The sequence below is a fragment of the Elephas maximus genome, chromosome 2, assembly GCF_024166365.1.
Source record: "Elephas maximus indicus isolate mEleMax1 chromosome 2, mEleMax1 primary haplotype, whole genome shotgun sequence".
NCBI lineage: Eukaryota > Metazoa > Chordata > Mammalia > Proboscidea > Elephantidae > Elephas > Elephas maximus.
Window position 1 is genome coordinate 191,910,645 of NC_064820.1, and position 14,731 is coordinate 191,925,375.

A 14,731-nucleotide genomic window follows, 5' to 3' on the forward strand; every position below is an offset into this window, starting at 1 on the left:
TTGGCTTTTGTAAAATTTTCAGTTTCTACAAGGAAATATATTCCTACATTCCTTGTGTATTTAAAAATTAGTTTCAAAATAGCCCAACAGCTTATGACAGAGTAGGTGCTCAGTAAATGTTCTCTCCCGTTTGCTCTCTTACACAAGTAAGATTCAGTGTTTTCCCAGTTCCATTTCCTAATTCACCTAATTCCAACCACAGTCTAAAGCCAGAACTATTTCTGGTCTGTATTCGTCACTCAATAAATATTTGTAGAAGTCCTTCTCTGACAGGGTCAGTTGATCTCTCGGAAGTGGGTTAAAGGTCTCTCTCAGCAGACCCCTGACCTCAAGGCTTTGCTGTCCCTGGAGACCCATGAGCAACTGTACTCTGTCCTCAGAAGGGCCCCTAAGGAAGCTGCCTTCCCTCCTGCCTTCTGATGGATTCTCAACTGCTTGGAAAAGCTCCAATTCTCCCTCTGCCTTCAGGCTTCTGGCTGGAAAAGTGGAGCAATGCCTGTCTTCGTTGATGTTGCGAAGAAATTCCGGAGTAGCCCTGGCACGTGGAAAAGCCCAGTCTAATGAAGGAAGCCATCAGTGGTGGTGGCCTTTACCAGGAGTGCGAGAGAAGCTTCGCTTTCCATTGTGAACCCATTTTCCTGTTTGAATATCTTTCATATGTTACTTTTTAAAGTTAAATAATTAATATTGCTTTAATTAAACAATTAATTGATACTTACAAAAAAATAAATTTCAACAAAGCTAATTCTATTTTGACAACTTTGATTTAGGCCAGAAGTATAAGAATGGTGGGGCGGGGCATCTGACCTCCTCTAACTTCACAAGGAGGAAGGAGAATCAAGATCAACAGCCCAAGGCTGATTCCTATGAGACAGAGGTCAGACATGCCTCCACCCTCCAACCTTTTTACCAATTCTGTCACCAGCCATCCCTCCCTCAACACTCTCTATTTCTCTGCTGAGTTTGATGATTTGTTGCAAATAGCCACACAGAACTCACAGGCAATACTCACGATCATGGGATTTATTAGGGAAGTAACAGGTTACAATTCACGTTGAGGAGCCCTCGGGATACAGTTCTTTGATCCAGACAAGCTCTTCTCAGCCATGCCTGCAGACATGCTTCTCTCTGGCCCTTGGTCTCAGTCCTGTGCCAGCAAATATTACAAAGCTCCTTTAGCTCTGTCAGTAACTGTCCTGAGGCACCACACTCTGCCAGTAAGCCTTGGCCCAAAGGCACTCAGCTCTCTCACTCTGTGGGACAGGAAGCTCACTGTGCTGTCTCCTGCCAGTCTGCTGCCGATATCCTGGTTGTTGCCTCTGCTGCCACCATTTTTCTGCCACTGCTTCTCGCCATCTCACTATCTTCAGTGTTACAGCTCTTTCTCTGTATCTCCTGGGTCTAAGAGGGTCTCAGCACAGGGATCCCGGGTCCAAAGGACACGCTCCATTCCCACCTCTTCTTCTTGGTGGTAGTCAGATCCTCCCTCTGCTCTGGGATTGACTTTCTTTTAAGCTTAGCAGGATGGCAAAACTGACTAATCCCCTCGTTAGGGTTCCCTATATCTTATTTGTATGGTAGTACCCCTACAAGGGTGCCATGCACCTCGTTTACATTATTAGCAAACTATCCAATGTCCTTGGTGGGTCAGAAGCACCTTATTTTCACAGTCCCACTGAGACATTTGGTGGGAGTTACAAGGGTATGGCTATAAGGACCATATTAAGCAATTCACTGCACCGAACCAGAGGTTTTGCTGACTATATGATTTGGGGAGGCACGGAGGAAAAAGTAATGATCTTTCGATGATTCTAAATATGAACATTACTCTTTTGAAGAGGAGGATACAGCTGATGTCTGTATACATTCCACCTAAACACTTCCTGGGCTCAATGACTGTTTCTTGAATTAATTCACGTAGAAGTCAAGTTGAGAGTCTGCAAAAAAAATGTAGTTATTTTGTAAAGAAGGACAAGAAAGTGTAAACAGGCTGGAATGGAGGGGCTTTGGTGTTTGTTCTGTCCAATAAGGTTGTGAGACTCAGAGAGGGGACATGACTCGAGATTCAGCTAGAATCTGATAGAGTAGTGGGTGACTATGATATGATCACAGAATAAACACTTCACCTGCTATCAACTCATAAAGTGGGCACCATCTCCACTTTGCTGAGAAGGAAACTGAGGCTAGAGTGGGAAATGGGGCACCCCAATGGTGACCCAGACAGGAATCAACTGAGCTAGGCTTAGAATTCTGAGTTATGACCCCAAAGCTTTCTCTTAAATTCTGGACCCCATCTCTAGTTGTGTGCTCTTGAGGTTAAAATGAGTCAGTTTTTCATCTGGTCATTTGGAAAATGTAGATATGGCTGGAGACACCTGGAATGTATTATTGTTGGGCTTATTTGGTCACTATGAGTCGGAATTGACTCGATGGCAACGGGTATTTTTATTTATGGAGTCCCTGGGTGATGGAACCCTGGTGGCACAGTGGTTAAGACCTACAGCTGCTAACCAAAAGGCCTACAGTTCAAATCCACCAGCCACTCCTTGGAAACCCTATGGGGCAGTTCTACTCTGTCCTATTAGGCCACTATGAGTTGGAATCAACTTGACGACAATGGGTTTTTTGGTTGTTTGGTAGGTAGTACAAATGGTAAACATGTTCAGCTGCTAACCAAAAGGCTGGAGGTTTGAGTCCACCCAGACGTGCCTTAGAAGAAAGGCCTAGCGATCCACTTCTGAAAAATCAGCCACTAAACCCTAAGGAGCAGGGTTCTATTCTGACATCCACGGGGTCACCATAAGTCAGCACGGACTACACGGCAACTGGTGGTATTATTTACAGATTACTAAGCACTTGTAGGAAACCCTGGTGGCATACTGGTTAAATGCTACAGCGGCTAACCAAAAGGTCGGCAGTTCGAATCTACCAGGTGCTCCTTGGAAACTCTATGGGGCAGTTCTACTCTGTCCTATAGGGTTGCTATGAGTCAAAATTGACTCGATGGCAAAGGGTTTGTTTTTTTAGTTTTTTTGTAAGCACTTGTATCCAAAGGGAGTTTCTGTCCTGTTCACTGCTATGTCATTAACTTGGAAATGAATGAATGAATGACCTTTAATCCTCACAGATCCCTGGGAGAAGACATTTTTATGCCCATTTTACAGATGAAGAAGTTGAGGGTCAAGGAGGTGAAGTGACTTACTACAGTGACATGGAACTCAGAATCACCAAGGTCTTGGGGCCAGAGTCTCCTTCTTCTCTCAGAGAAGAAAGACCTTTTCTGTTTCCTCCTCATAATCATGCTCAGTTTGACATCCAACCCGTCACTGCCCCCCCACCCCACCCCGAGGAAGCATAGCACAGTCATCAGCCAGCAGGCCAGACTCACCTGCCCCTGGACGTCAGTGCTGCCAGCACACAGTGACGCCCATGCACCATGACACATGCTCACACTTGGGCTGCACAAAGTCCTCCCCAAGCTCTGTAGATCCAGCCAAGAATGGAGCTGAGGAGCCCAGAATGAGTCAGGTGGCCAAATCCCTCCCCAGCCCCTCTCTGGAAGGGGAGGAATGGAGGCAGGACAGCAGAGCAGGGCCCCTCCCAGCCTCAACAGCCTGAGACAGTGGAGAAAAGGGTTCAGGTGAACTTCAGGTCAGAAAGAGATGAAAAAGGTGAACAGGTGTAGCTGGATCACGGCAACCTGTGAAAGCCAACTTAGAGAGGCGGTAGCTAACACTCTGTGGGTGAGAAAACTCAAGCTGGTGAGCTTGAAAAGTGTGGATAATATACCCACACCTTGTGCAGGCCAGATGCCCACTATCTGTTTGAACCAAATGTCCACTACTTGTGCTGGCCAAATGCTATACCTTTGCAAACCCCCTCCCGAAAGCTCCCTTCAGAATAGGAGAGTGTGGGCAAACCACCATTTTCTTGCATATATGCTATGTGTCCAAGTGTATACTAAGCTCTGGACCTATGCCAAGTTACTTAACATTACCATATGGGCATTACAAACCCCTGCTTACCAAGGAGCAAAATGAGGCACAGGCTGGTTCAGCAACATGTCCAGGGTCACACAGCCTGGTGAATGGGGGAGCGGGGTTGAAAGACAGGTCCAGCATAGTCCAAAGTTTGTTCTCACTGTTACCTCATGTGGCCTCACAGAGCAGAGGCCTTGGTGAATGCTTAATGTGTCATGGGGGGAAAGGTCAGGCAAGTAGGTCTTTAACAAGACCCAAGGCTGATCAAAGACCACAGCCTTCAGGATGGATTACACCTCAACATAAAGAAAACAAAAATCCTCACAACTGGATCAATAAGCAACATCATGATAAATGGGGTGAAGACAAGTTGTCAAGGATTTCATTTTACTTGGATCCGCAATCAACACCCACGGAAGCAGCACTTGAGGAATCAAAAGACACCTTGCATTGGGCAAATCTACTGCAAAGGACCTCTTTAAAAAGTGCTGAAATATTGAAAATGATGGAATACTACCTAACTCATTCTATGAAGCCACCATATCCCTCATACCAAAACCAGGTAAAGACATCACAAAAAAAGAAAATTGCAGACCTATATCTCTCATGAACACAGATGCAAAAATCCTCAACAAAATTCTAGCCAATAGAATTCAACAACATATCAAAAAAATAATCCACCATGACCAAGTGGGATTTATACCAGGTATGCAAGGCTGGTTTAATATCAGAAAAACCATTAATGTAATCCACCACATAAATAAAACAAAAGACAAAAACCACATGATCTTATCAATTGATGCAGAAAAGGCATTTGACAAAGTCCAACACCCATTCATGATAAAAACTCTCAGCAAAATAGGAATTGAAGGAAAATTCCTCAACATAATAAAGGGCGTCTATACAAAGCCAACAGCCAACATCACTCTAAATGGAGAGAGCCTAAAAGCATTTCCCTTGAGAACGGGAGCCAGACAAGGATGCCCTTTATCACCGCTCTTATTCAACGTTGTGCTAGAGGTCCTAGCCAGAGCAATTAGGCTAGACAAAGAAATAAAGGGCAACCGGATTGGCAAGGAAGAAGTAAAATTATCTCTATTTGCAGATGACATGATCTTATACACAGAAAACCCTAAAGAATCCTCCAGAAAACTACTGAAACTAATAAAAGAGTTTGGCAGAGTTTTAGGTTATAAGATAAACATACAAAAATCACGTGGATTCCTCTACATCAACAAAAAGAACATCGAAGAGGAAATCACCAAATCAATACCATTCACAGTAGCCCCCAAGAAGATAGAATACTTAGGAATAAATCTTACCAAAGATGTAAAAGAGCTATACAAAGAAAACTACAAAGTACTAGTGCAAGAAACTAAAAAGGACCTACATAAGTGGAAAAACATACCTTGCTCATGGATAGGAAGACTTAACATAGTAAAAATGTCTATTCTACCAAAAGCCATCTATACATATCGTGCACTTCTGATCCAAATTCCAATGACATTTTTTAATGTGATAGAGAAACAAATCACCAACTTCATATGGAAGGGGAAGAAGCTCCTGATAAGTAAAGCATTACTGAAAAAGAAGAAGAAAGTGGGAGGCCTCACTCTACCTGATTTTAGAACATATTATACAGCCACAGTAGTCAAAACAGCCTGGTACTGGTACAACAACAGGCACATAGACCAATGGAACAGAACTGAGAACCCAGATATAAATCCATCCACATATGAGCAGCTGATATTTGACAAAGGACCAAAGTCAGTTAATTGGGGAAAAGATAGTTTTTTTAACAAATGGTGCTGGCATAACGGGATATCCATTTGCAAAAAAATGAAACAGGACCCATACCTCACACCATGCACAAAAACTAACTCCAAGTGGATCAAAGACCTAAACATAAGGACTAAAACGATAAAGATCATGGAAGAAAAAACAGGGACAACGTTAGGAGCCCTAATACAAGGCATAAACAGAATACAAAACATTACCAAAAATGACAAAGAGAAACCAGATAACTGGGAGCTCCTAAAAATCAAACACCTATGCTCATCTAAAGACTTCACCAAAAGAGTAAAAAGACCACCTACAGATTGGGAAAAAATTTTCAGCTATGACATCTCCGATCAGCGCCTGATCTCTAAAATCTATATGATTCTGTTAAAACTCAACCACAAAAAGACAAACAACCCAATCAAAAAGTGGGGAAAGGATATGAACATGCACTTCACTAAAGAACATATTCAGGCAGCTAACAGATAAATGAGAAAATGCTCTCGATCATTAGCCATTAGAGAAATGCAAATTAAAACTACGATGAGATTCCATCTCACTCCAACAAGGCTGGCATTGATTCAAAATCACAAAATAATAAATGTTGGAGAGGCTGCGGAGAGATTGGAACTCTTATACACTGCTGGTGAGAATGTAAAATGGTACAACCACTTTGGAAACCTATCTGGCGTTTTCTTAAAAAGTTAGAAATAGAACTACCATACATCCCAGAAATCCCACTCCTCGGAATATACCCTAGAGAAATAAGAGCCTTTACACGAACAGATATATGCACACCCATGTTTATTGCTGCACTGTTTACAATAGCAAAAAGCTGGAAGCAACCAAGGTGTCCATCAATAGATGAATGGTTAAATAAATGATGGTATATTCACACAATGGAATACTACGCATCGATAAAGAACAGTGACGAATCTGTGAAACATTTCATAACGTGGAAGGCATTATGCTGAGTGAAATTAGTCAGATGCAAAAGGACAAATACTGTACAAGACCACTATTATAAGTTCTTGAGAAATAGTATAAACTGAGAAGAACACATTCTTTTGTGGTTACGAGAGGGGGAAGGGAGGGAGAGTGGGAGAGGGTTGTTTACTGATTAGTTGGTAGATAAGAACTACTTTAGGTGAAGGGAAGGACAATGCTCGATACAGGGAAGGTCAGCTCAGCTGGACTGAACCAAAAGCAAAGAAGTTTCCGGGATAAACTGAATGCTTTGAAGGTCAGCGGAGCAAGGGCCGGGGTTTGGGGACTATGGCTTAAGGGGACTTCTAAGTCAATTGGCATAATAAACTCTATTATGAAAACATTCTGCATCCCACTTTGAAGTGTGGCGTCTGGGGTCTTAAATGCTAACAGGCGGCCATCTAAGATGCATCAATCAGTCTCAACCCACCTGGATCAAAGGAGAATGAAAAACACCAAGCTCACACGATAACTATGAGCCCAAGAGACAGAAAGGGCCACATGAACCAGAGACTTACATCATCCTAAGACCAGAAGAACTAGATGGTGCCTGGCCACAACCAATGACTGCCGTAACAGGGAGCACAACAGAGAATCCCTGAGGGAGCAGGAGAACAGTGGGATGCAGACCCCAAATTCTCATAAAAAGACCAGACTTAATGGTCTGACTGAGACTAGAAGAATCCCGGCGGCCATGGTCCCCAAACCTTCTGTTGGCCCAGGACAGAAACCATTCTCGAAGACAACTCATCAGACATGGAAGGAACTAGACAATGGGTTGGAGAGAGATGCTGATGAAAAGTGAGCTATTTGTATCAGGTGGACACTTGAGACTGTGTTGGTGTCTCCTGTCTGCAGGGGAGATGAGAGGGTAGAAAGGGTTAGAAACTGGCAAAATGGTCACGAAAGGAGAGACTGGAAGGAGGGAGCAGGCTGACTCCTTAGGGGGAGAGTAAGTGGGAGTATGGAGTAAGGTGTATATAAGCTTATATGTGACAGACTGACTTGATTTGTAAACTTTCACTTAAAGCACAATAAAAATTATTAAAAAAAAAAAAAGTGCTGAAAAGCAAAGATGTCACCTTGAAGACTAAAGTGTGCCTGACCAAAGCCATGGTATTTTCAATCACATCATGTGCATGTGAAAGCTGAATGATAAATAAGGAAGACAGAAGAATTGATGCCTTTCACTAGCTGTGTTGGCAAAGAATATTGAATATACCATGGACTGCCAAAAGAATGAACAAATCTGTCTTGGAAGAAGCACAACCAGAATGCTTTTTAGAAGCAAGGATGGTGAGACTGTACCTTACATACTTTGAATATGTTTTCAGGAGGGATCAGTCCCTGTGTTACTGGGCAAGGCTTCCCAGCTTGAGACTAAGCCCTGCTTAGGTTCTGTCCTTCTTCTGACCAAGAATGACCAGAAGAGGCTCAGAGTTTCCACACGAACAAAGGTTTATTAGGTACAGAGTAAAAGGCTCTTGAGGGAGGGAAGGAGAGGGGTTTCCACCTAAGCTAGCCTCCAGTCTCTCTCGGGACAAAGGATTCCCTAGGGTGTATAAAAGTTTTTAGGTGGGAAAAAGGCATTATCTTTATTCATTAGACGGGTGGAGATTTCCAGGAAAAGGGGAGGGATTATGAAAATCAAATGTGTGTGCCGTTAGGATTCAAGATGGTCTTCCTCACAGAGGTTGCTGGAACCAAGATGGAGTCTGTCACAAAGGCTGCCGGGGTGTCGAACAAGACTTATTCTGGGATGTTGTACATGCATGATACCTCCGGACCTTGGTTCAAGCTCCAGCGAGGGATCCCTGTCCATGTTTGTCTCATGTGGAAAGTCATTCATAGGCCACATTGATCTTTACTGCACATGCTCTGCAGCTGGTGCGGCCTTGAAAAACAACTCAGAAGGATTATCAGTAATTTATAGTTGGTCAAGCACACAGGGCCTTGAAATGTAGCCCCTTATTCTGTTTAAGCACCTAGTTTGTTAATCACAAGTAGTTTTTGGGTGCCAGCAGCAAAAATTATATGGTGGTCTGCACTTGGTTTAGATTCAGAGACTATTTAATTATAGCTGGTCGAGCACACAGGGCCTCGAAATGTAGCCCTTATTTAATTTAACCAGGCTGATCTCTTCCCTGTCTCACTTGGAGAAGGACATCATGCTTCATAAAGTACAGGGTCAGTGGAAAAGAGGAAGACACTCAATAAGATGGATTGATGCAGTGGCTACAACAACGGGCTCAAGCATAATGATTGTGAGCGTGGTGCAGGACCAGGCAGTATTTCATTCTGTGGTACATAGGGGTCGCTATGAGTTGGAACGGACTCAATGGCACCTAACAACAACAACAAGGCTGAACTGCACCTTGGAAGTGAAATTAGACATTCTTAGACTTATCTGCCACCACCCATCTGTCAGTTTGTCCGTACTGTCGTGGCTTGCATGTTACTGCGATGCTGGAAGATACACCACCGGTATTTCAAATATGAGCAGGGTCACCCACGCTGGACAGGTTTCAGCAGAACTTCCAGAGTAAGACAGACTAGAAAGACCTGGTGATCTACTTCTGAGAATTAGCCAGTGAAAATCCTATGGATCACAACAGAATATTGTCTGACGTAGTGCTGGAAGATGAGTACCCCATGTTGGAAGGCACTCAAAATATACAGCGGCACAACAGTGGACTTGAGCATACCAACAATCGTGAAGATGGCACAGGACCAGGAACGTTTCATTCTTTTGTGAGCGGGGTCACCATGAGTTGGAGCTGCATCAACGGCAACTAACAACAGACTTATCTGGGTTCAGAAACAAAGTGAGGACTCATGCAGGACGAAGGAGGTGAGGATCAGAGAAATGGTCCAAAGAACTGAGATTTTCTCATGTGCATGGAAAGTGTTGGAAAGTTGGGCTCCCAGAGGCTGGCGCGACCAAGTAGTTTCCTGCAGAGGAATGAGGAGCATCTGGATACTCAGTATAAAACAGGAGCACTGTGTGCACACACACACATACACACATTCGTATACTCACACATGCACGCATCCTGTGTGGGTATAGAGTTTGGCACTGGGGCAAAAGGGGGACACACATCCCAACTTCACATATGTGCTTATTTGTTCAACTAACATCACCTGAGCACCCCTTGTGTACCTGGAATTTTGCCAGACACAGAATGTTACAAAAGGGAGGTACCATGGTTCCAGGCTCCAAAAGAGACAAGATTTACAAGCATGAAAAATTAGCTACTTGGACCTCTAATCACCCCTCAAAGGCCTTACATGAGCGTAGTGATTTTTAACTTTCCAAGCACTTCTACCTTTATCATCTCTCAGTGAAAAGAGGACACCGGCATAGGGGAGTGTGGGAGAAAAGGTGAAGAACGCCCTCAGCGTTACCCCCAGCTCAGACAGTGTCCAATACTTAGCAGGTGCTCAGGGTTGGAGAGGAAGGGCAGGTGTGGCAGTGTAAAAATAGATCAGCAAATTCTTTGATATTCCTCCCATCAAGAGGTGGGGTCTTTGTCACTGTCCCTTGAAGTTGGGTGGGCTTTTTTGACTGGTTTGACCAATAGATTATGGAGAGGTGATGCAGTATGTCTTCCATAGCTGGTCGGAGAAGGCAATGCAGCTTCCACTTTGCTTCTGGAATACTTGAAGACTTCTGCCACCATGTAAACAGCCCGATTGCCCTCAGGCTGTGCTCAGGCTGCCATGCTATGAGGAAGTCCAAACTAGTCTGTCCTGAGAGACAAATGAAAAGGCACTGAGAATACATGAAAGTAGAGAGCTGCCTGGCCAGCCCCCAGTTGCCCCAGCTCCTACTGTTTCAGCTCTAGCCATGGTCTACAACCACATAAGAGATCTTCAGTGAGAACCATCCGGCTGAGCCTTTCCGAATCCTTGACCAGCAGAAATCTAAGAAATAATAAAGTGATTTTTCAGAGTGATTTGTCTACTACTCAGTAAGAGACACTTGGAACAGTGTACGTGTATCCCTGAGGTCACACACCAGGGCCCCAATGCCCAATTCACTGCAGACATGTTCTTTTTGTGTGTATGTGTGGTTTTTGGTTTGAGCTATATATCGTTTTAACATTAGTTGTTAACATTTAAAAATCCAGGGAGCTCACATAAAAATGCAGGTTTCTGGCTTGTGAAAGAACCAAAAGGTCTGACAAATGAGGATCCACATTTATAAATGGCAAAGCTAAATGGTGGCTGCCCCCTTTAGACTCCTGCCATATTGTCATTGTCTGCATCTTGCCCATTTCACTCTGATTACTTCTACTTTTCAGTTTGGAAAACATTTCAGACTTTTAGAAAGAATTCCTGCATATTTCACCCCCCAAAAAAACAAAACCCAAAGACAGTACACAATACTGGGGAAGTCAGCACAGCTGGACCAGGGCAAAGTCATAGAAGCTTCACAGACACATCTAAACGTGCTGAGAGACCAAGCTACTGGGCTGAGGGCTGGGACCATGGTCTCAGGGGACATTTAGCTCAGCTGGCGTAATGAGGCAGGCAGCCTCAGAGCCCACCCCTTCTAAGAGACACCTGCTCTGGTTTATCCTACACAGAGCAGAATAGGCCACACGTTCTTCCGAAATTGTCCTTGACAAGATAACCACAAAACAACCATAGCGGGCCTCTACCAGTTTTAGCAGGTTTTCCACACCATCTTAACACTTCAAGTGACCTATTAACTCATTAAATGCGAAATATGTGTAAGCACCCCACCTCTGGGTGGAGACAACACGCTAATGAAAAAAAAAAATCCTACCTCTTCTTCCATCCTGGGAGACCGAATACTTGTCTGGAGAAAATGCAGTCATCCCCAAGCCCTGAGAGCCTTGTGAAGGTCAATCCTGAATATTCATGATGAATGTACATTTCCTTGTCTGGCCTCTATAAAAGCCCGCCTCCGCAAGCAGCCTGCACACAGTCTTGGAGGCAACATCCCCAATTACTCCTTTCCTTGAAAGATGAAATAAAGGCACCTTTCTTCTCTCCCACATTGGCCTCTTGTTTATTGGCTGTAATAAGTCGCGCCAAGCAGAATCTGGGGTTTCTACCCAGCAACAATAAACATAGCCTATAAAGAAAATGTTCTACGTCTGAATATGGTGAGTAGTGCCTGGGGTCTTAAAAGCCTACAAGTGTCCATCTAAGATATATCTACTGACCCCATTCCAGCTGGAGCAAAGGAGGATGAAAAAGACCAAAAAAGATGAGTACAAAGGACTCTTGGACCACCATTACCACAGCCTCTACCAGACTGAGCCCAGAACAATTATATGGTGCTCAGCTACCACCACCAACTGCTCTGGCAGGGATCACTGAGAGAGAAAAATGTAGAACAAAACTCAAATTCACACACACAAAAAGATCAGGCTGGTCTGACAAAGACTGGAGAAACCCCAAAAGTATAGCCCCTGGACACCTTTTTAACTCAGTACTGAAGTCACTTCTGAGGTTCACCCTTCAGCCAAAGATTAGACAAGGCCTATGGGGCCAACAATAACATACATGAGGGATGTGGTTTATAGATCAATTATGCGTACAAGATTAGTGCAAAATCAAAGACGAGAAGGCAGCAAAGGACAGGAAAACTGGACAAATGGAAACAGGGAATCTAGGTGAGAGTGTTGACACATCACAGGGTTGGCAACCAATGTCACAAAACAATTTATGTATTAACTGTTTCATGAGAAACTAATTTGCTCTATAAACTTTCACCTAATTTACATGCACACACACACAAGAATTATGCTAATGGGAAAAAAGGAAAGAAAGAAAAGAATGTCACACCATCGAAGCCAACAAGTTTCCAAGAAGGAAACTTGAAGACAGCAAACAAGGAAGAAGAAAAACAAAAAAACAAAATCCGTTGCAGTCGAGTTGGTTTCAACTTCTAGGACAGGGCAGAAATACTCCATGTTGTTTCTAAGAAGCAGACGGTGGATTTGAAGCGCCAGCCTTTTGGTTAGCAGCCTGAGCTCTTAACCACTGTGCCACCAGGGTCCTTACCCAGGTTCCCCAAATGTTAATATTTTATCACATCTGCCTTATCATATTTGCAGACATGATACCCCTTTACCCATAAACACATCATTGTGTATTTCCTACAAAAAGGGCCTTCTCTTACAAAGCCATGGTATGCTTGCCCGAATAGGAAATTAACAATTGTCGTTGTTAAGTGCTATTGAGTCGGCTCTGACTCATGGCTCCCTTACTTATAACAGAATGAACCATCCTGCACCATCTTCATGATTATTGGTATGTTTGAGTCCATTCTTGTAGCTACTATGTTAGTCAGTCTCATTGAGGGTTTCCCTCATTTTCGTTGGCCATCTACTTTACAAAATATGATGCCCTTTTCCAGCAATTTGTCTTTCCTGATGATGTGTCCGAAGTAAGTAAGTCGAAGTCTCACCATCTTATTTCTAAGAAACTTCTGGTTGCATTGCTTTTAAGATTGATTTGTTTACTCTTTTGGCAGCCCATGGTATGTTCAATGTTCTTCACAATCACCATAGTTTGAATGCATGGATTCTTTTCCTATCTTTTATTATTCAACTTTTGCAGACATATAAGGCAATTGAAAAGACCATGGCTTGGATCTCGGCCTTTGGTTTGGAGGAGGCCTAGGTGCAACTTTCTTCTGTCATTCCTCATGTGGGTTCATCCAGCACCAGCTGCCTCTGCCATGCCATCCAAGTTTGACCCCAGCAAGATCAAAGTTGTGTACCTAAAGTGCACCAATGGGGAAATCTGTGCCACATCTGCTCTGGCCCCAAGATCAGCCTCCTGGGTCAGTCTCCAAAAAAGGTTGTTGATGACATTGCCAAGGAAACTAGTGACTGGAAAAGACTAAGGATTATGGTGAAACTAACCATTTGGAACAGACAGGCCCAGACTGAGGTGGTGCCCTCTGCCTCTGCCCTGATCATCAAAGCCTTCAAGGAGCCACCCAGAAACAGAAAGAAGCAGAAAAACATTAAGCAGAGTGGAAATATCACTTTTGATGAGGTTATCAGCATTGCCCATCAGATGCAACATGGATCTTTAGTCAGAGAACTCTCCGGAACTATTAAAGAGAACCTGGGGACTGCCTAGCCTGTGGGCGGCAATATTGATGGCCGCCACCCTCATGACATCATAGACGACATCAACAGTGGTGCGGTGGAATGCCCAGCTAACTAAGAACTACTAAAGAAAATATTTTAATAAGGGGATCATTTAATAAAAACAAAAGACTATGGCTTGGGTCAGACGCACCTTAGACGTCAAACTGACATCTTTGCTTTTTAAAACTTTAAAGAAGTCTTTTTCAGCAGATTTGCCTAGTGTAATATGACGTTTGATTTCTTGACAGTTGCTTCCATGGATGTTGACTGTTGATCCAAGTAGAATGAAATTGACTTCAATTTTTCTCCATTTATTGATACAATACTACCATCAAATTCATGGATCCCACTCAATTTCACGGATGGTTCCAGTAATATCTTTTATACCCGGACAAAGAAACATATAAAAATTTCTTCCCAGTTCCTTAAGGGTCCAGTATCTAATTCAGGATCATATGTTGCATTTATTTGTCACGTCTTATTGGTCTCTGTGATTGTTAAGGTTGTGTGTCAACTTGGCTGGGTCATGATTCTCAGTGGTTTGGCAGTTGCATAATGTTGTGATCATTTCCATATCGAGATTTTATATAATGTGATCACCCCATGATGGGATCTGCTGTAAGTACTCAATCAATTAATAGGAAGTTTCCTTGGGCGTGTGTCCTGCATCAGATATGAGTGGACATCCTGGCAAGTCCTATAGGCTTTTGTTCGCTCTGGATCCTGCAGATGGCTCCTGTTCATCTGACCTCTGGTTCTTGGAACTTCAGCTAACAGCTTACCTGTGGTCTTGCCTGCCAATCTTGGGACTCATCGATCTTTGCAGCCTGTGAGCAACAGCCTTGC

The 14,731-nt window shown here is 43.5% G+C and overlaps 1 pseudogene; it reads left to right on the forward strand.

Moving 5' to 3' along the window:
* The first annotated feature begins 13,407 nt into the window (after positions 1-13,407).
* On the forward strand, positions 13,408-13,961 carry LOC126070290 (60S ribosomal protein L12-like; annotated as a pseudogene).
* Positions 13,962-14,731: the final 770 nt, after the last annotated feature.